The 17203-nt window shown below is 38.9% G+C and overlaps 2 pseudogenes; both read left to right on the forward strand.

Moving 5' to 3' along the window:
* The first annotated feature begins 1302 nt into the window (after positions 1 to 1302).
* Positions 1303 to 3419, forward strand: LOC111728528 (annotated as a pseudogene).
* A 763-nt stretch (positions 3420 to 4182) lies between these two features.
* LOC100943604 lies at positions 4183 to 6585 on the forward strand (annotated as a pseudogene).
* Positions 6586 to 17203: the final 10618 nt, after the last annotated feature.

The following is a 17203-nucleotide window of genomic DNA, read 5'->3' on the forward strand; positions in this document are numbered from 1 at the left end:
GGGAGGGAGGGAGGGAGGGAGGAAGGAAGGGTGGGTCTTATTAGTTTGTCATCAGTTCACGAGTCCCTGCTTCCTTTTCTGCGTGTTCACAAATCACACTTGGCTGGGAGGGATTCCTGCTTGTCACTTTGGCAGGAAAGTCTCGCAGTCCATCTTCTAGTTCCTGCCCCTTCTCCACAGCTTTGTAAGGATCACGTAACAGTTTTTCTCAGCACCCTGAGACAGGCATCCCAAAACAGGAAACAAGCACTCACTTACTAATTTCTCTGAAGTTTCAAGAGTCTCTTACCAAAACCACCTCTGCATTTGATGGTTTATTCCTATCCATTTCCAAGAAAAGTGTGTACCGACGTTGGTACTTTGAGAATAACTATGAGAGAAGCAGAGGTCAGAAGGTCTAAACTTCTCTTGCTTCTTTTCATCATATTTCATCTATAGGAAGACAGAGCCCTCCTTTCTGAATAAATATTCTGGAGCATGTGTTGTTTCATTCTTCGTCTACCTAAGAAGTAGAGCTTAATGCCAGGCTGTACTTTCAGACAACCACTACCCAGAACACCGGCAAACTCCTTTCAGTTTTGGATGCAAACCTTTCAGAGTCAGGATTTTCAGGACTGGTCACTTAGTAGGCCCTCTGTTAATGTTAGCTTTCCTTATTAAAACTAGTCTCCAAAAAATGTATTATTATTCTCTTCTGAACTCTCATAACACTTTATCCACATCTCATTTGGGAGTTTGGTCTGATATTCTTTCTATTTTGTAAGAGCCTCAAGTAGAAAGACTACAATTTATTCTTCACATAAAAGATAATTCCATTAATAAATCTAAAAATGTTGACTATGACTTTATTAATATCTTTATTGCTTGTGGTAACTAAATACTTCTAACTTAAAGGCGTTGCATTCCTTGATTGCTGTAAACAGCTAATCTTCACTTACTTGGCAAATCCTTGGCACAATACAAAATTAAATTTCATTCCAGGATATTCTGAATTATAGGAACTATTGGAGGTCAGTGGGCTACCACTGGCTATATTTGTTTTATTTATGTGGCTTTTCAAATGTGTGCTGATTCAGACACAAGGCTCACCACTAGAGAATGCTCATTCTTTAGGACTTTGAAAATTAATTAAATGAAGTAAAGGGTAAAAAATGTTTTTCATCACCATATGGTAGCTTTTTTATTCTTGTGATGGATTTTAACTTTGATAGAAAATTGTATGAAAACATTTCATTGCATCTCTCCAAAGCAATTTGGAGCCAGTTTATAGGAAATATTCTTACTATTAGGCCATCACGAGCCATGTCGGTGCTCAGAATCTGTATTACTAGGCAAGATGAACACAGCCTGCATAGGTGTGAGGAGTCAGGCTCACCTCCAAGAGCTAAAGCAATCCCAAATATTTCTGTGACTGTTCATTGGTTTGCCTTTTGGTCAATTTTACTCCAGAGCCAAGGAGCTTCTCCCCACAGCATATTAGCACTCTCAAAGAATGCAACATCATCACCTCTGCCCACCAGGACCTTCATTCATCTAAACCAGCATCAAGAAAATCTGTTGAGACATCATCAACCAGTGGAACAGAATAAAGAGCCCAGAAAGAAACCCACACACTTACGGTCAATTAAGTTTTTGACACAGGTGCCAAGAACACACAACGGGGGAGAGAGTCTCTTCAGTAAATGGTGCTGGGAAAACTGGACATCCTCACGCAGAGGAATAAAATTGCAACCTCATCTCACATCATATACTAAAATTAACTCCATATACTAAAATTAACTCAAAATGTAATGAAGACTTAAATGTAAGTCTGTAAAATTACTAAAGAAAAAATGGGGAAAGCATTTCAACAATCGTATGGGCAGTGACTTTTTAGAAATGACCCCACAAGCACAGGCAACGAAAGCAAAACTAGACAAATGCAACTGCATCGATCTAAAAGCTTCTGCACAACAAAGGAAATGACAGAGTGAAGAAAAAACCCGCAGACTGGGAGAAATACGTACAAACCATGCATGGAATAAGGGGTTAGTATCCAAGAAACTCAAACAACTCAACGGTAAGAAAACACATAACCTAATTTTAAAAAGGACAAAGGACCTGAAAAAACATTTTTCAAGAGACATACAAACTTTTCTACCAGAACCTATAGCACCAGTGGCCTTTACAACAGACCCCTGTTTGTTTGTTTGTTTGTTTTGTTGGTTGGTTGGTTGTTTTTTGTTCATGGATAAAGAATTTTGTTATTATTTTTTATTAAATCATAACTTTGTACATTGATGCATTTATGGAGTTCAGGGTACTGCTTTGATATATAATGTGAAATGTTTACATTGAACCAAGTAACACAGCCATCACAATTATACTCATTTCTTAATAGTTTGGAAATGTACCATTGCATCATGCACATTAGGGGAGGTCCCCCCAAATACCCTCCCTTCTCCCATATCCTCTTTCTCCACCCCTCTCTCTCCTCTTCCCTTCTACTTTATGGACCATGGTTATGTTTTACCATTTGTATGATTGTGTAGGTGGTCATATATTGATTTCATAGTAGTATCAAGTACATTGGATACTTTTTTTTTCCATTCTTGGGATACTTTACTAAGAAGAATATGTTCCAGCTCCATCCAGGTAAACATAACAGATGTGAAGTCTCCGGCTTTTTATGGCTGCATAGTATTCCATGGTGTACATATACCATAATTGGTTAATCCATTCATGGGTCGATGGGCACTTGGGCTGTTTCCATGTCTTGGCTATTATGAACTGGGCTGCAATAAACATTCTGGTGCAAATGTCTTAGTTGGAAAATAATTTTTGATTGTCTGGGTCTATACCTAGTAGAGGAATTGCAGGATCAAATGGTAGGTCTACTTTTAGTTCCTTGAGTGTTCCCCAAACTTCTTTCCCAAAAGGCCATATTAGCTTGCATTCCCACCGGCAGTGTAGAAGTGTTCCCTTCTCTCCGCATCCATTCCAACATCTGTAGTTTTGGGATTTTGTGATGTGGGCTAATCTTACGGGATTTAGATGATATCTCAAAGTGGTTTTGATTCTGATGAAGACAGGCACATGGCCTACAAACATATGAAAAAATGCTCATCATCCTTAATCATCAGAGAAATGCAAAACAGACCCCTGTTTGAGGAGACCTCGGCCAAGGATGAAATCATCAGTTTAGTTGTTGGCCGCTTAACATCTTTATTGACTCTAGTAACCCTCATCAGTGCTTTTGTTTTCCCTCAGGAACCTCCAAAACCATTGAATATATTTTTTACCGTCTGCATCTCTTTGAGTAGTATTACTAATATCAACAAGGAGACTTAGAACCAAAATTTAGAAAATTCCTTTACTATATCCTATTTTCTACCACCATGTTATGTGCGAGCCCAGACTGCCATGATGCGGGAAGGTGAGGCTGCCAGGGAGAAACACTAACCAGGACTCTCCAATCTGACAGTAAAAGGACAGCAAATAAGGGTTGGATAAGGTATGCTGAAGAATCTCCTGCAGAATTCTAACAGAAGATTTCCATGTTAATTGTAAATCTAAATTCCCTTGTGCAAGGGAGACATATAGATCATTTTGCTTTTCCTTTATGAGCCATTCCAACTTTCACTTTGGAAACTGAATCTTTTTATAACGTAACTGCATGGCAAAAGACTAGGTAACAAACAATCTTGCATTTTGAGTCAAACATTCTTTTATTTCTGTTAAACTGAATATACAGTTGTTCCCTAGGCAATGGACTTTTGCTTATAACTACAATTAAATTCACATGAACAAAATACAGATGGTGAAATTACAACTTTGATTGTGAAGATCTAATTACAATAATGAGTAAAATAATTTGTACAAATGACCAACATGTATATGAAAAATGGGGGGGGGGGCTCAATATCATTAATCACCAGGGAGGTACAAATTAAAACCACAATGAAATATCACCTCACACCTGTTACAAAGGCTATCACCAAAAAGATGAAAGATAACAAGTGTTGGTGAGGATATGAAGAAAAAGAACCCTTGAACACTGTTGGTGGGAATGTAAATTAACACAATTTTATGGAAAGAAGTATAAAGTTTCCTCAAAACAGTTAAAAGTAGGGGTGCATCGTGTAGTCAGGGTCGGCCGCCCCTGGGCCCCCGAGCCCCCTGCGCAACCAAGTACTCGGAGCCAGCCCAATGCCTGAGCCTCCTGCACCGCCGCCCCCGTCCAAACATTTGCCTTCAAGCCTCCACCCAGATCCCACTTTGGGACATCCAGGAGAACAATCAAATTACAGGTCAATTTCTTGGAAATGGACATCCCCAAACTTAACATCTATCATTATGAATTGGATATCAAGCCAGAGAAATGCCCAAGGGGAGTTAACAGGGAAATAGTGGAACGCGTGGTCCGGCACTTTAAAACACAGATCTTTGGGGATCGGAAACCAGTGTTTGATAGAAGGAAGAATCTTTAGACAGGGAGGGATAAGGAGGAGCTGGGGTCGCGCTTCCAGGAGAAGACAAAGATGGCATCTTCAAGGTGCCCATTCAGGAGGTGTCCGGCGTGAGTTTGCAGGCGCTACATGATGCACTTTCAGGAGGCTGCCCAGCGTCCCCTTTGAGACAATCCAGGCCTGGACATGGTCCTGAGGTGTTTGTCGTCCATGAGGTACACGTCCAGTACATAGGCTGCTCCAGCCCTATAGGTGGAGCCTGCAGCGTGGCTGGGCTGCCATCAATCCGTCCCACCTTCTCTTTGGAAAATGATGCTGAACGTTAATGTGTCGGCAACAGAGTGTTACAAGGCACAGCCAATTATCGAGTTTGTTTGTGAAGTTTTGGATTTTAAAAGTATTGAAGAACAAAAAAAGAACCTCTGACGGATTCCCAAAGGGTAAAGTTTACCAAAGGAATTAAAGGTCTAAAGGTGGAGATAACGTCCCGTGGGCAGATGAAAAGAAGTACTGCGTCTGCAACCGGCCCTGTGGCCCTCCAGCCACCAAAGGTTCCCGCTGGCACAGGAGCTGGCAGGTGCGGAGGGTGCGGTGCCCAGCACGTCGAGGACAGGCAGGAGCTGGTGCTGCACCATCCTACCTCCCATGATTACACGTGGGACAGGAGCAGAAACACACTTACCTTCCCTTGGAGGTCTGAACACAGTGGCGGGACAGAGGTGTACTAAAAAACTGACTATCAGACTTCAACCATGATCCAAGCAACTACTAGGTCGGCACCCGATCAGCAAGGAGATTAGCAAATTGATGCGAAGTATGACTTTTAACACAGACCCATAGGTTCGCACCCAGACGTTCTTGAGTTTGGAATCATGGCCAAAGTTGAGATGACAGACGTGACTGGACAGGCGTTGCAGCGGTCCTCCATCCTCCACCCCCATCCAGGGCGTCTGGGACAGGAGGAATAAGCAGCTCCACGCGGGCATGGGGATCGAGGTGTGGGCCACCGTATGCTTTGCCCCACAGCGCCAGTGCACAGAAGTCCATCCATCTGATGTCCTTCATAGAGCAGCTCAGAAAGATCTTGAGAGACACCGGCTGCCTACCCGGGGCCAGCTGTGCTTCTGCAAGTACGTGCAGGGGTGGGCAGCATGGAGCCTGGGTCCAGGCACCTGAGGAACACGTACGCCGGCCTGCGGTTGGGGGTGGTCATCCAGCCCAGCAAGACCCCACGGATGCCGAAGTGAAGCGCATGGGAGCCACTGCAGGGGGCAGGGCTGTGCTGGGCAGGGCCACGCAGTGCGTGCAGATGACCAGCTTACAGAGGACCACAGCACACACCCTGTCCAACCTCTGCTAAAGTTCGACCTCAAGCTGGGAGGTGTGAACACCACCCTGCTGACCCGGGGCGGGCCTCAGGTGGCCAGCAGCCTGTCATCTTCCTGGAAGCAGCCGTCACTCACCCACCCACCAGGGTCAGGATGAAGCCTTCAATTGCTGCTGTGGTGGGCAGTGTGGACACCTGTCCCAACGCTGCTATGCCACAGCCCACATGCCCAGCACCCACCAGAGATCAGCCAGGACGTGGCTGCCATCGGCCACGAGCTCCTGGTCCAGTTCCACAAGCTTCAAGCCCACTCACATCATCTTCTACTGCAATGGAGTCTCCGAGGGCCAGTTCCAGCAAGTTCCCCACCATGAGCTGCTGGCCATCCGTGAGGCCTGCATCAAGCCAGAGAAGGATGACCAGCCTGGAATCACCTTCATCGTGGGCAGAAGAGGCACCACAAGCGGCCCTCCTGCAACAACAAGAGGAAGCAGGTTGGGACAGGTGGAACATTCCAGCAGGCACAGCTGTGGACACGAAGATCATCCACCTGACCCAGTCTGACTTCCACCTGTGCAGTCTCACGGACATCCAGGGGACAGCAGGCCTCTGCACTATCATGTCCTTTGGGATGACAATCGTTTCTCTTCTGAAGAGCTACAGATTCTATCCTACAGCCCTGTCACCTCTGCGCGTGCTGCACGCTGTGTCCAGCCCCGCGCCAGCATCAAACATCAGATGTCATGGATTTTCTTAGATTCTCCGTTTTCCAGAATGCCTTCTGTCTCAGATTTCAAACTTGGATTTTGAACTGCAGCCCTATATGAGGCCCCAATGTGGTAGGCAATATAGTTTGCCAAAATCTATAAGCTGCTTATTAAAATAGAGTCCCATGTTTCCTAAAAAAAAAAGTTAAGAGTAGAACTACTATAGATATGATCTAGGAATCCCACACTGGGACACATGCAAAGGAAATGAGATCCACCTGTCAAAGGCACATCCATACTCCTGTGTTCTGTGCAGCACCGTTTACAATAGCCTGGTGTGAAATCAACCCAAATGTTCATCCACAGGTGAATGGAGAAAGGAAGCGTGGCACATATACACAAGGGAATATTATTCATTGTTTAAAAACAAGGAAATCTTCTCACTTACATCAACGTGGATGAATCTGCAGGACATTATGGTAAGTAATGTCCTGCAGATTTTAAGCCAGGACCAAAAAGACAAATATACATGATCTCACTTATAAGTGGAATCTAAAAAAATCTAACTGGTAGAAGTAAAGAGTAGAACCAGGCTTACCAGCAGCTAGAGGTGGGGAGAAATGAGGAGTTAGGGGTAACTGTAGTTGTTAATAATGTAATGTATATTTCAAAATTACTAAGACTAGATTTTAAACGTGTGCACTACAAAAAAAGTATTTGAAGTGATGTATTATATATTTATATATATATATACTTAATTTAATCATCTCATAATGTATACATATATTTAAAAATCACATTGTATCCCATAAATATATGGTCAATTAAAAATAAATGTTTTTAAAGGGCCAAAAAGAAAATCCATGAAAAAGTACCTTGTTCTTCAGAATGGGAGAAGATTTTCGCAGGTTATGTCTCCGACAAAGGTTTAATAACCAGAATCCATAGAGAACTTAAACATATTAGCAAGAAGAAAATGAGTGATCCCATCTCAGGGTGGGCAAGGGATTTGAAGAGAAATTTCTCTAAAGATCGGCGCACGGCCTACAGATATATGAAAAAATGCTCACCATCCTTAATCATCAGAGAAATGCAAATCAAAACTACTTTGAGATATCATCTAACTCCAGTGAGATTAGCCTATATCACAAAATCCCAAAACCAGAGATGCTGGCATGGATGTGGAGAAAAGGGAACACTCCTATACTGCTAGTGGGAATGTAAGCTAATACGTTCCTTTTGGAAAGACATCTGGAGAACACTTAGAGAACTAAAAATAGACCTGCCGTTCGACCCTGCAATTCTTTTATTAGTATATTCCCAGATGACCAAAAATCGCATTACAACAAAGACATTTGTATCAGAATGTTTATTGCAGCCCAATTCATAATTGCCAGATCATGGAAAAAGCCCAAGTGTCCATCGATCCACAAATGGATCAACAAACTGTGGTATATGTACACCATGGAATACTATGCAGCCATAAAGAAAGATGGAGACTTTACGTCCTTCATGTTCACATGGATGGAGCTGGAAAATGTTCTTCTGAGCAAAGTATCACAAGAATGGAAGAAAAAGTATCCAATGTACACAACCCTATTATGAAACTAATTTAAACCTTTTGTATGTAAGCTATAACCTAATAACAGCCTAAGAATATGGGGAGGGGGGAGGGAGAGGGGAGGGGGGAATCAGTGGAGGGAGAGGGATTGGAGGGATCACTTCTGATGTTTATCTTACAAGGGTACAAGTGAATCTTTCTAAGAGCAGAATGTGAAGGTTTTAAAATAATAACCAAGAAAATTTTTAAAAAGTACCTTGTTCTTAGCACTTATCTAATTTTATGAGAAAAAAAATTAGGCCAGGCACAGGCTCATTACAGGCTCATGCCTGTAATGTGAGTATTTTAGGAAACCAGCTGGGGCTACATAGTAAGACCCCATCACTGCAATTTTTTTTTTTTTAGAAAATCGATAGGTGCGATGGTGTACACTTGATCCCAAGACTTTGAAGTTGCCGGGAGCAATAATACTACCACTGCACTCTAGCCCAGGTGACAGAACAAGATACTGTCTCATAAAAATTATAATAATTACTATTAATATTATTATTTGGTCATTTAAACCCAAGCATCAAAATGCATGTATATGATGTGTATTTTGATCTGAGGTCTTGCAAGGTAGTTATGTTGTTTACAGTAGTGGAAACAACTGTATCTTCACTACTTTTCTTATAGTTATAATTACAGTTTAAGTGAAAGAAATCATTGACAGGAACAACCACCTTTATACAATCTTATTGGAAAAATCCGGAGAAAGATGGACAAATGAATTAGCTCACAAAATTTCCCTCTCCCAATATACTTAGTAGCTTGAATGGGGAAAAAAAAAATCACCAACAGCTACTAAACCTTTTCATCCTTATGAACTAAACTTAGAAAAATGGTGCCCAGGAGGAAAGGAAACAGAGAAGATTCTAGTTTAACAGAGCCCAACTTCTAACCTTGTATGCACAACTTCTAACATTTAGAAGCAGAAGGAAAGAAACAAAATGCTTGGACAATAGCTTGAGAATGCTGAACAGTTCTCTTAGAGCAAAGGAGACTAAGGTAAGTAGAAAACCTTAGGAGATTCCCAGGAAGAAGTCTGAAAATTAAGTTTCTTTATAACATCCCAGAGCCTCTACTAAGCACAAGTGGTAGCCCCAGCTGGCCGTGTGCTAAGGCTCTGTGTTGGATTGGGGAACAATCTGAAGCTTGTGGGATTATGATGCATCCAATCCAAGATGGAGTGGATCCTGGTACAGGATAAATATTCAGTGGGTTCTCAAAAAACAGAGCACTTCCTTGGTCCCCCAGGAAGCTGGACGCCTAGGAATACAGGCCATTCCACCCTTCAGGCTCTATGAAAGTGCATAGAAAGTAACACCCAGTCCTCATACTAATAAGAGGGAGAAAGACCAAAAAGTGGAGAGGAAATATTGTCAAGAAAAAGTCAAAGTGAATGTGAGGTGTGGACTGAGCTTCCCATATTAAACTTGAATAGTTTGAAAAAATACGTTGCGGTGCTATGGTATAAACGTGTGTGTCCTTCCAAAATTCTTATGTTGAGAACTAACCCCCACAAAGAGATTGTTATTAATAGGTGATACCTTTAAGAGGTAACTGGGGACAAACGCCCTTGTAAAGGAGTCTTGAGGAACCTCGTTTACTCTTCTGCCATGTGAAGACAGGCAGAAGACTTCACTTACGTGAAGTAAGGACATAACATGATTAAGTTATTGAACTTTACGGTATCTACGCAGAAAAATTAAGCCACCCATAAGAACAAATGTCAGTCTGCCTTTGACATCTACAGAACATCAATTAGTGACTAAAGAATGCAGCAATAACAGCAAAATTGAAGAGAAAAAAATATGACCAGGAATATTATAACCAGTCACATTACCACTAAAATAGAAAGTACACAGGCCAGATGTATTTAAACATCAAAGGCTGAGGAAAATAAGCAGAGATTTTAACTGGAGTCACAGGAGAGACAGAATTTGGAGTCTGAGGTAATTGAAGTTAAGAACCTGCTAGAACATCAGCACACTTCACAAGAAAGCAACAGAATCAAGAGTCTCCATTACAGCACACACAATATCCAGCATACAGCAAAAAATTGGAATAAATCGTTCATGATGATGTGAAAACTAAATGAAGAAATCGTCGTTAAATAAGATACGGTAAAAGGTGATTTTTTAATTCATTTAAATATATAACAAAGACTATTTGTTTAGGGGAATTTGGATGCAGAAACAAGTGAAAATATTACTATTCTGACATTCTAAAAATCAATGTCTGTGATCTGTTTTCACTAATAGCAGAGTGTCTTGTATTTGACTAACCCCTCTCACAGACAAAAATTGCAAGATCTAGGTAAAATATTTTTAAATGAGTTTATCACATTGAAAAATGGCAAAAGGCAGGCAAAAACTAGAAAGGAGTTGACCTTTGATAACGGGGAACATAACTCAGCGGCTTTTACATTTATACAGCTTATCACTTCCATGGCCACTTTCTGCTCTCCACAGCACATCGTAACTATTTCTAAGCAGGAAGCTACAGTTCTTTTGGCTTGAGAAGTCAGAAAGTGGAGTTTGAAGCTGCCATTGCAACTAAAAAGTAAAGAATTAAGTGGAGGAAAATTCTAGAAACTATTGAATCACAAATAAATGGCCTTAAAACCTGCATGTAAACTCTACTCAAGTCTTTAGTTGACCCCTGAATCTCCATAGGGATAAATACAATCACATAAATAGGAGGCCGGGCACAGTGGCTCACACCTATAATCCTAGCACTCTGGGAGGCTGAGGCAGGTGGATTATTTGAGTTCAGGAATTTGAGACCAGCCTGAGCAAGAGTGAGACCCCGTCTCTACTAAAAATATAATAGTTTTTCTACTTTCAGTAGAGACTTTTATATTTTTAGTAGAGTCAGGGTCTCACTCTTGCTCAGGCTGGTCTCAAATTCCTGAGCTCAAACAATCCACCTGCCTCAGCCTCCCAGAGTGCTCTAAAGGTAGGAAAGCTAGGGTTGTGCCTGTGGCTCAAAGGAGTAGGGCACCAGCCTCATATGCCAGAAGTGGAGGGTTCAAACCCAGCCTCACCCAAAAACCACACACACACACACAAAAGTAGGAAAACTAACTGGGCGTGCTGGCAGGCACCTGTAGTCCCAGCTACTTGGAGGCTGTGGCAAGAGGATTTCTTGAGCTCAAGAGTTTGAGGTTGCTGTGAACTATGATGCCATGGCATTCTACCCAGAGTGACAGGGTGAGACTCTGTCTCAAAAAAATAGATAGATAGATAGATAGATAAAAATAAAGACATAAACAGGGAAAAACCCAAGGACAAAATTAAAATGTTGTAACAGAAACCTTGAGAGAAAGGTTGAGGAAAATAAGCGGAGATTTTAACTGGAGTCACAGGAGAGTCAGAATTTGGAGTCTGAGGTAATTGAAGTTAAGAACCTGCTAGAACATCAGCACACTTCACAAGAAAGCAGCAAAATCAAGACTCTCCATTATAGTGCACACAATATCTAGCATACAGCAAAAAAACTACTTCACATGCAAACAAACAGAAAAATATGACCTACGGTCAAGGGGAAAAAGTGGTCAATAGAAACTAATTGAGTTAACCTTGAGTCTGGAACTAGCTGAAAAGTACTTTAAAGTAGCTATTATTCATATGTTCAAGAACTTCTACAAATTTATTGAAATAAATAAACATAGAGAAATGATTTTCAACCACTGTGCCATAGCACACTGGCATGCTATGAGAGGACTTAGGTGTGCCTCAAAATTTTTCAAAGACAATTAGTTAAATTATTTTCAAAAGAAGTTCAAAGCACAGTAAATATATTCTTTTTTTTACTCCTTTTCTTTTTGATCAACATAATTTAAGTATACTGCAGAAGTTTAACTATAGGTTCGAGTGTGCCATGAGATAAAAAAAAAAAAAAGTTGAAAAACACTACTATAGAGAATCACAAAGACTATGCTCCTCAACCCCCTGGCCATGGACCAGTACCAGCCTATGGCCTGTTCTGAACCAGCGAGTCACACAGCATTACCACCAAAGCTCTGCCTCTTCTCCCATTTCCCCTCCTCTCTATCCCCATCCATGAAAAAATTGTCTTCCATGAAACCAGTCCTTGGTGCCAAAAGGGTTGGGGACCATTCTCAAAGACATGAAACTATAAGAAGGAATCAGGTAGAAAATTTTTAAATGATTAAAAAAATACAATATCTGAAATGAAAGTTACCAGATAAACTACTGAAGAAAAAAAAAGAAGGGTCTAAAAATTGAAGATAGATCAATATAAGTTATCCAATCAGAAGAGAGAAAAGTATTGAAAACTGTGATCAGCTCTTCAGTGAACTGAGGAATAGATAAAGAAGATGAAGCAGGGAAAAAAGGAAAAAGAAATTATCACCAAAATTTTCCCAAATTTAGCAGAAAACATAAATTTACATGTCCAAAAAGTTTATTGAAACTCAAGCAAGATAAATACAAAGAATATAATTAAATACATCACAGTCACATAGATGAAAACTAAAGATAAATCTTGAAAACAAACAGAAAAAAATAAAATTACATAATAGAGAGAAACAATGATAGGAACAAAGACTAATGTCTCATTGGAAATAATAAAGGCCAGGAGAAAATTGTGAAGGACTGTGGTAGATAAAAGATGGCCAAAATTTTTTTGCTACTCCTTCCACTGACAGATCAAACAAATACTGTATAAATGCTGTCCATTTATGAGTGTGGCCTTAAGAGGATGACAGCTTCTTTTTGCCTCTTGAAATACTTGTTCCTAAAGTTCTAAGCCACCAAGTAAAAGTCCAATCACCCTTCTAAAGTGATCACATGGAGAAGCTGTAAGACTACATGAAGAAATGTGCAGCAGGGCCCCAGCTTCCATACATTCTACCAAGGGTACAGGTATTGGAATGAAATCACCTTGTACCCTCCTGAGGAGCCCAGCCACCACTGAACACCACCAAGTGACCTCAATCAACACCCTGTGGAGCAGAATAATCACTCTGCCAAGCCCTGCCCAAATTTCTGGATGACAACATTATTATTATAACATAATATATTGGTTGTTTTAAAACACTAGGTTTTGAGGAAGTTTGTGAGGTAGCAATGGTTAACCAGAGCAATATTACTAAAGTGATGAAAGAAAAGTAAAAACCCTCAATTCAGAACTCTATATCCCACAAATGTATTCATTAAATATGATGGTGAACTTAAAACATTTTCAAATAAATTAAAAGAGAAAAAAAATATTGCCAGTATACCTACACTAGGAAATGTGAAAGAAAGTGCTTCAGGCTGAAGAGACATGGTACTAGGTAGAAACAGATTTATAGAAAGAAATACAGAGCACAATAAATGATAAATAAAAGTCTATATTTGTTGTTTGTAGGTCTTTCATATATAGAGAGATGTTTTATAGTATAATTGACACAAAGAGAAGTAGGGGAACATACAGAATGAATAGGAAAACAAAGCAAAAAATAATAGACAAAAATACAGCTATACTATATTAAATATAAATGGACTAAATATCCAACCAAAGACAAAGGTTATCAGATAACATAACAAAGTAAAACTCAAGTATATGCTTCCTACACAAGATGCTCTTTAAAAATAAAGACTTAAATGGGTTTATTTAAAAGATGAAAAATATACTATGTTTAGTATACAAATAGTAAGATTCAGAGTCTGGAGTGTCTATATTAATAACATGAAATTGACTTTCATAACTTTAAGAATTATTACCAATAATAAAGAGATATATTCCATAATGCTGAAACAGTCAATTTATCAGAAAAACATGACAATCAAATATGTGTATGCACCTAATTTATGCAAAATACATGAATCAAAACTGACTAGCTGGAGATTTTAATATCCCCACTCAATTACTGACAGAAAAACTGCTAAAAAAAAATCTGTAAAAATATAAAAGGTATAAACAATACTATCCACCATCTTGACCTAAATGACAATTATAGAACACCCCAAGATTTCAGAATATACATTCTCTCAAATATACACTGAACACTCACCAAAATAGACTTTATATGCTGAGCCATGAAATAAGTCTTTAAATTTCAAATGATGGAACTCTTACAAGGCACATTCTCTAACGATAAAGGGATTAAGTTATAAATCAACAGTAATAAGATGTTGAGAAAAGCCATCAAATATTTGAAAATTAAACATGCATCTAAATAATTCATAAATTAAAAAAATAAGGAAATTACAAAATATTTTTAAAAGAATGAATGAAATTACAGTATATCAAATTTGTGGGATGCAGCTAAATTAGTGCTTAGATAAAAACTTACAGTGTCAAAAACATTAAATAAGAGAAAAAGTTTACAGTTATGAACAACTTCTTACCTTAAAAAAGTTTGTAAAAGCAAACAGATTAATACCAAATTAAGTACAAGGAAGGAATCAATAAAGAGCAGAAACCAATGAAAGGGAAATAAATGCTTGAGAAATTTATCAGAGGCAAAAGTTGGTTCTTTGAAAAAGTTAACCAAATTGAAAAATCCTTCGCTAGGAAATATAAGAAAAAAATAACAAAATTTATTAATATCAACATTAGAAGAGGGGTTACAACTACAAATCATACAAACATTAAAAAATAAATTTGTTCCAATTAATTGTACAATGGGAGTGAAATGAATAAATTCCTTGTAAAAATAGACAATAAAAGGAGACAAGATACAAAAAATCTGAATAGCCTTATACCTATATTTAAGGAAGAAATAACACCAATCTTACATAAATTCTTTTAAAACCCTGAGAGAATGGGAAGAGTTTCCCATCTCTTTTTATTAGATCACTGTAACCATTACATCAAACCTAACCAAAAAAAAAAAAAAACTACAAGAAACAAAAGTTATAGATTAGTACAATCAAATGAATATAAATATGAAAATGATAAAAAATATATTATCCAATATTTCCAGCAACATACAAGGGTGGCCATAATATTTACTTTATGTATTTAAAAAGATAATGCCCCATGATCCAGTGAAATTTATTTATTCTAGGCACAGAAGAAAAGATTGATCCAACAAATAAAAAGAAATCAACGTAATAAGCCTTGTAAAAATAAAGGAGAAATCCTCTCTGTTCATTTTAATGGATACAGAAAACATCTGATAAAACTCAACACTCATTTATAATAAAAGCTCTCAGCGAACTGAGAGGAGAAAGCATCTTCCTAAATCTGATAAAGATAATCTGCAGAAAACCTACAGCTAACATCATACTTAACAATGAAATATTGAACGCTCTTCTTCTAACACTGAGAATAAGGAAGGGAGATTCCATCACTTGTATAAAATACTGTGCTAGAGCTTCTAGCTAGCACAAAAAAGCAAGAAGAAATAAATGAAGTATACAGGAGAAAATAAAATTGCCTCTGCTCACAAGTGGCACAATTGTGTATGTAGGAAAATATAAAGAATCTAGAAAAACTACTAAAACGTTCAGTGAATTTTAAAAGTTTGCTGATACATGTACCAACATGCATGGATCTCAGACGTTATCCACATTACGAGAAAGAAACCAGACACAGCTACATAGAGTAGGATCCCATTTATAGAAAATTCTAGGAGCAGTAAGACAAAGCAATGGTGAAAAAATGGAAAAGATGCCATAGCAAGGGGATTAACTATTAGTAGGCATAAGGAAACTTTCTGGGGGAAAAGTTTTATGTATTAATAGAGGTAAAGACTACACAAGTGTATGCTTTTGCCTGTGCTCAAATCATATACTTCAAATATGTGTATTTCACATATTAAATTTTTAACTAAAGAAAGAGAAGAACCATAAACAAAAATTTAACTCAGGTTCGTATGTTTGCTTTGCTCTGTAGTATGGTTTAGAAATTATAAAATTAATTTGTGGGAGTTTAGGCAAATGAGTAAATATATTTTAGGCTTATGTAAATGCATAAATGGTATATTGATCATGCTGAGAGCCAGATTTCTCCTTATAGTTGGAAGGAGTTATAAATATGAAAAATGGAACGATAAGAATGTACCCCAAGGTGCTGGGCACTAGTATCAGGGTCAGTGTGGCTCATGGGTATTGCAGGTATGGACTGGGAGACAGAAAGACAAAAACAGGGATTGAAACAGGTGGAGAAAGAGATATCTCCTAGTTCCTAACTGCAGAGCTGGGGCCAGGGCAGGGGGATTACAAGATGAATAGGAACATCTTCTTGTGCTATGTATTAAGGAAATGCTCCAAAAAATGGGGTCATATTATAAGGATGCATGAGTCAGCTTGAAGGCAAAATCTAGGACATTGCTTGCATCAAAATAAATAAGGATGGTAAATTGATTATAACTATTCAAATAAAATAAAAATCCATTGGTTTCCTAGGGCTACTATAACAAACCAGAGGACTTAAAACAACAGAAGTGCCTTGTCTCACTGTTCTGGAGGCTGGAAGCCCAAAATCAAGGTGCTGGCAGGGCTATGATCCCCCTGCAACTTGCAGGGAAATCCTTCCTTGCCACTTCCTAGCGCCCTTCTGGGAGGTTTGCCAGCAATCTGTGGCATTCCTTGGCTTGTAGACACATCACTCTGACCCTTCATTTTCACACAGCTTTCACCTGTGTTTCTTCTCATTGTCTTTCCTCTCTGTGTGTCTGTGTTTATATTTCCCCTTTTTATAAGAACAGTAGTCACATTGGGTTAGGACCCAGCCCAACACCCTCATCTTAATGTGGTTAAATCTGCCAAGATCCTGTTTCCAATTAAGGTTACAGTCCAATGTACTGGAGGTTAGGACTTGAACATATTTTTGAGGGGGAAGGAACATAATTCAACCCATAATAAGTGTTTATTGCCATATAAAAATAAGTAAATAGTAGATAAAGTAAACTTCTTCTTTGTGATTGCAAGCCAATTAACAAATACAGGAGGAATGACACAAACAGAAAATTATCAGTGGTGGTAAGACCAGTGAGCAAACGTGTTATGAGTCACAGAATCCTAGTCTTAGAATATCTCCACTACATATACTTAATAATTCAAAAAGGAAAAATGTTGCTTTTACATAAGAGAAACCTAGTGGTCATCACCTTAATTATGTGATCAAAGGCAGCATTACCAATGTTGGGACAGACAGGCAT

This window comes from Otolemur garnettii, unplaced genomic scaffold, assembly GCF_000181295.1.
Source record: "Otolemur garnettii isolate 467f Iridium unplaced genomic scaffold, OtoGar3 scaffold00166, whole genome shotgun sequence".
In the NCBI taxonomy this organism is placed as follows: Eukaryota; Metazoa; Chordata; class Mammalia; order Primates; family Galagidae; genus Otolemur; species Otolemur garnettii.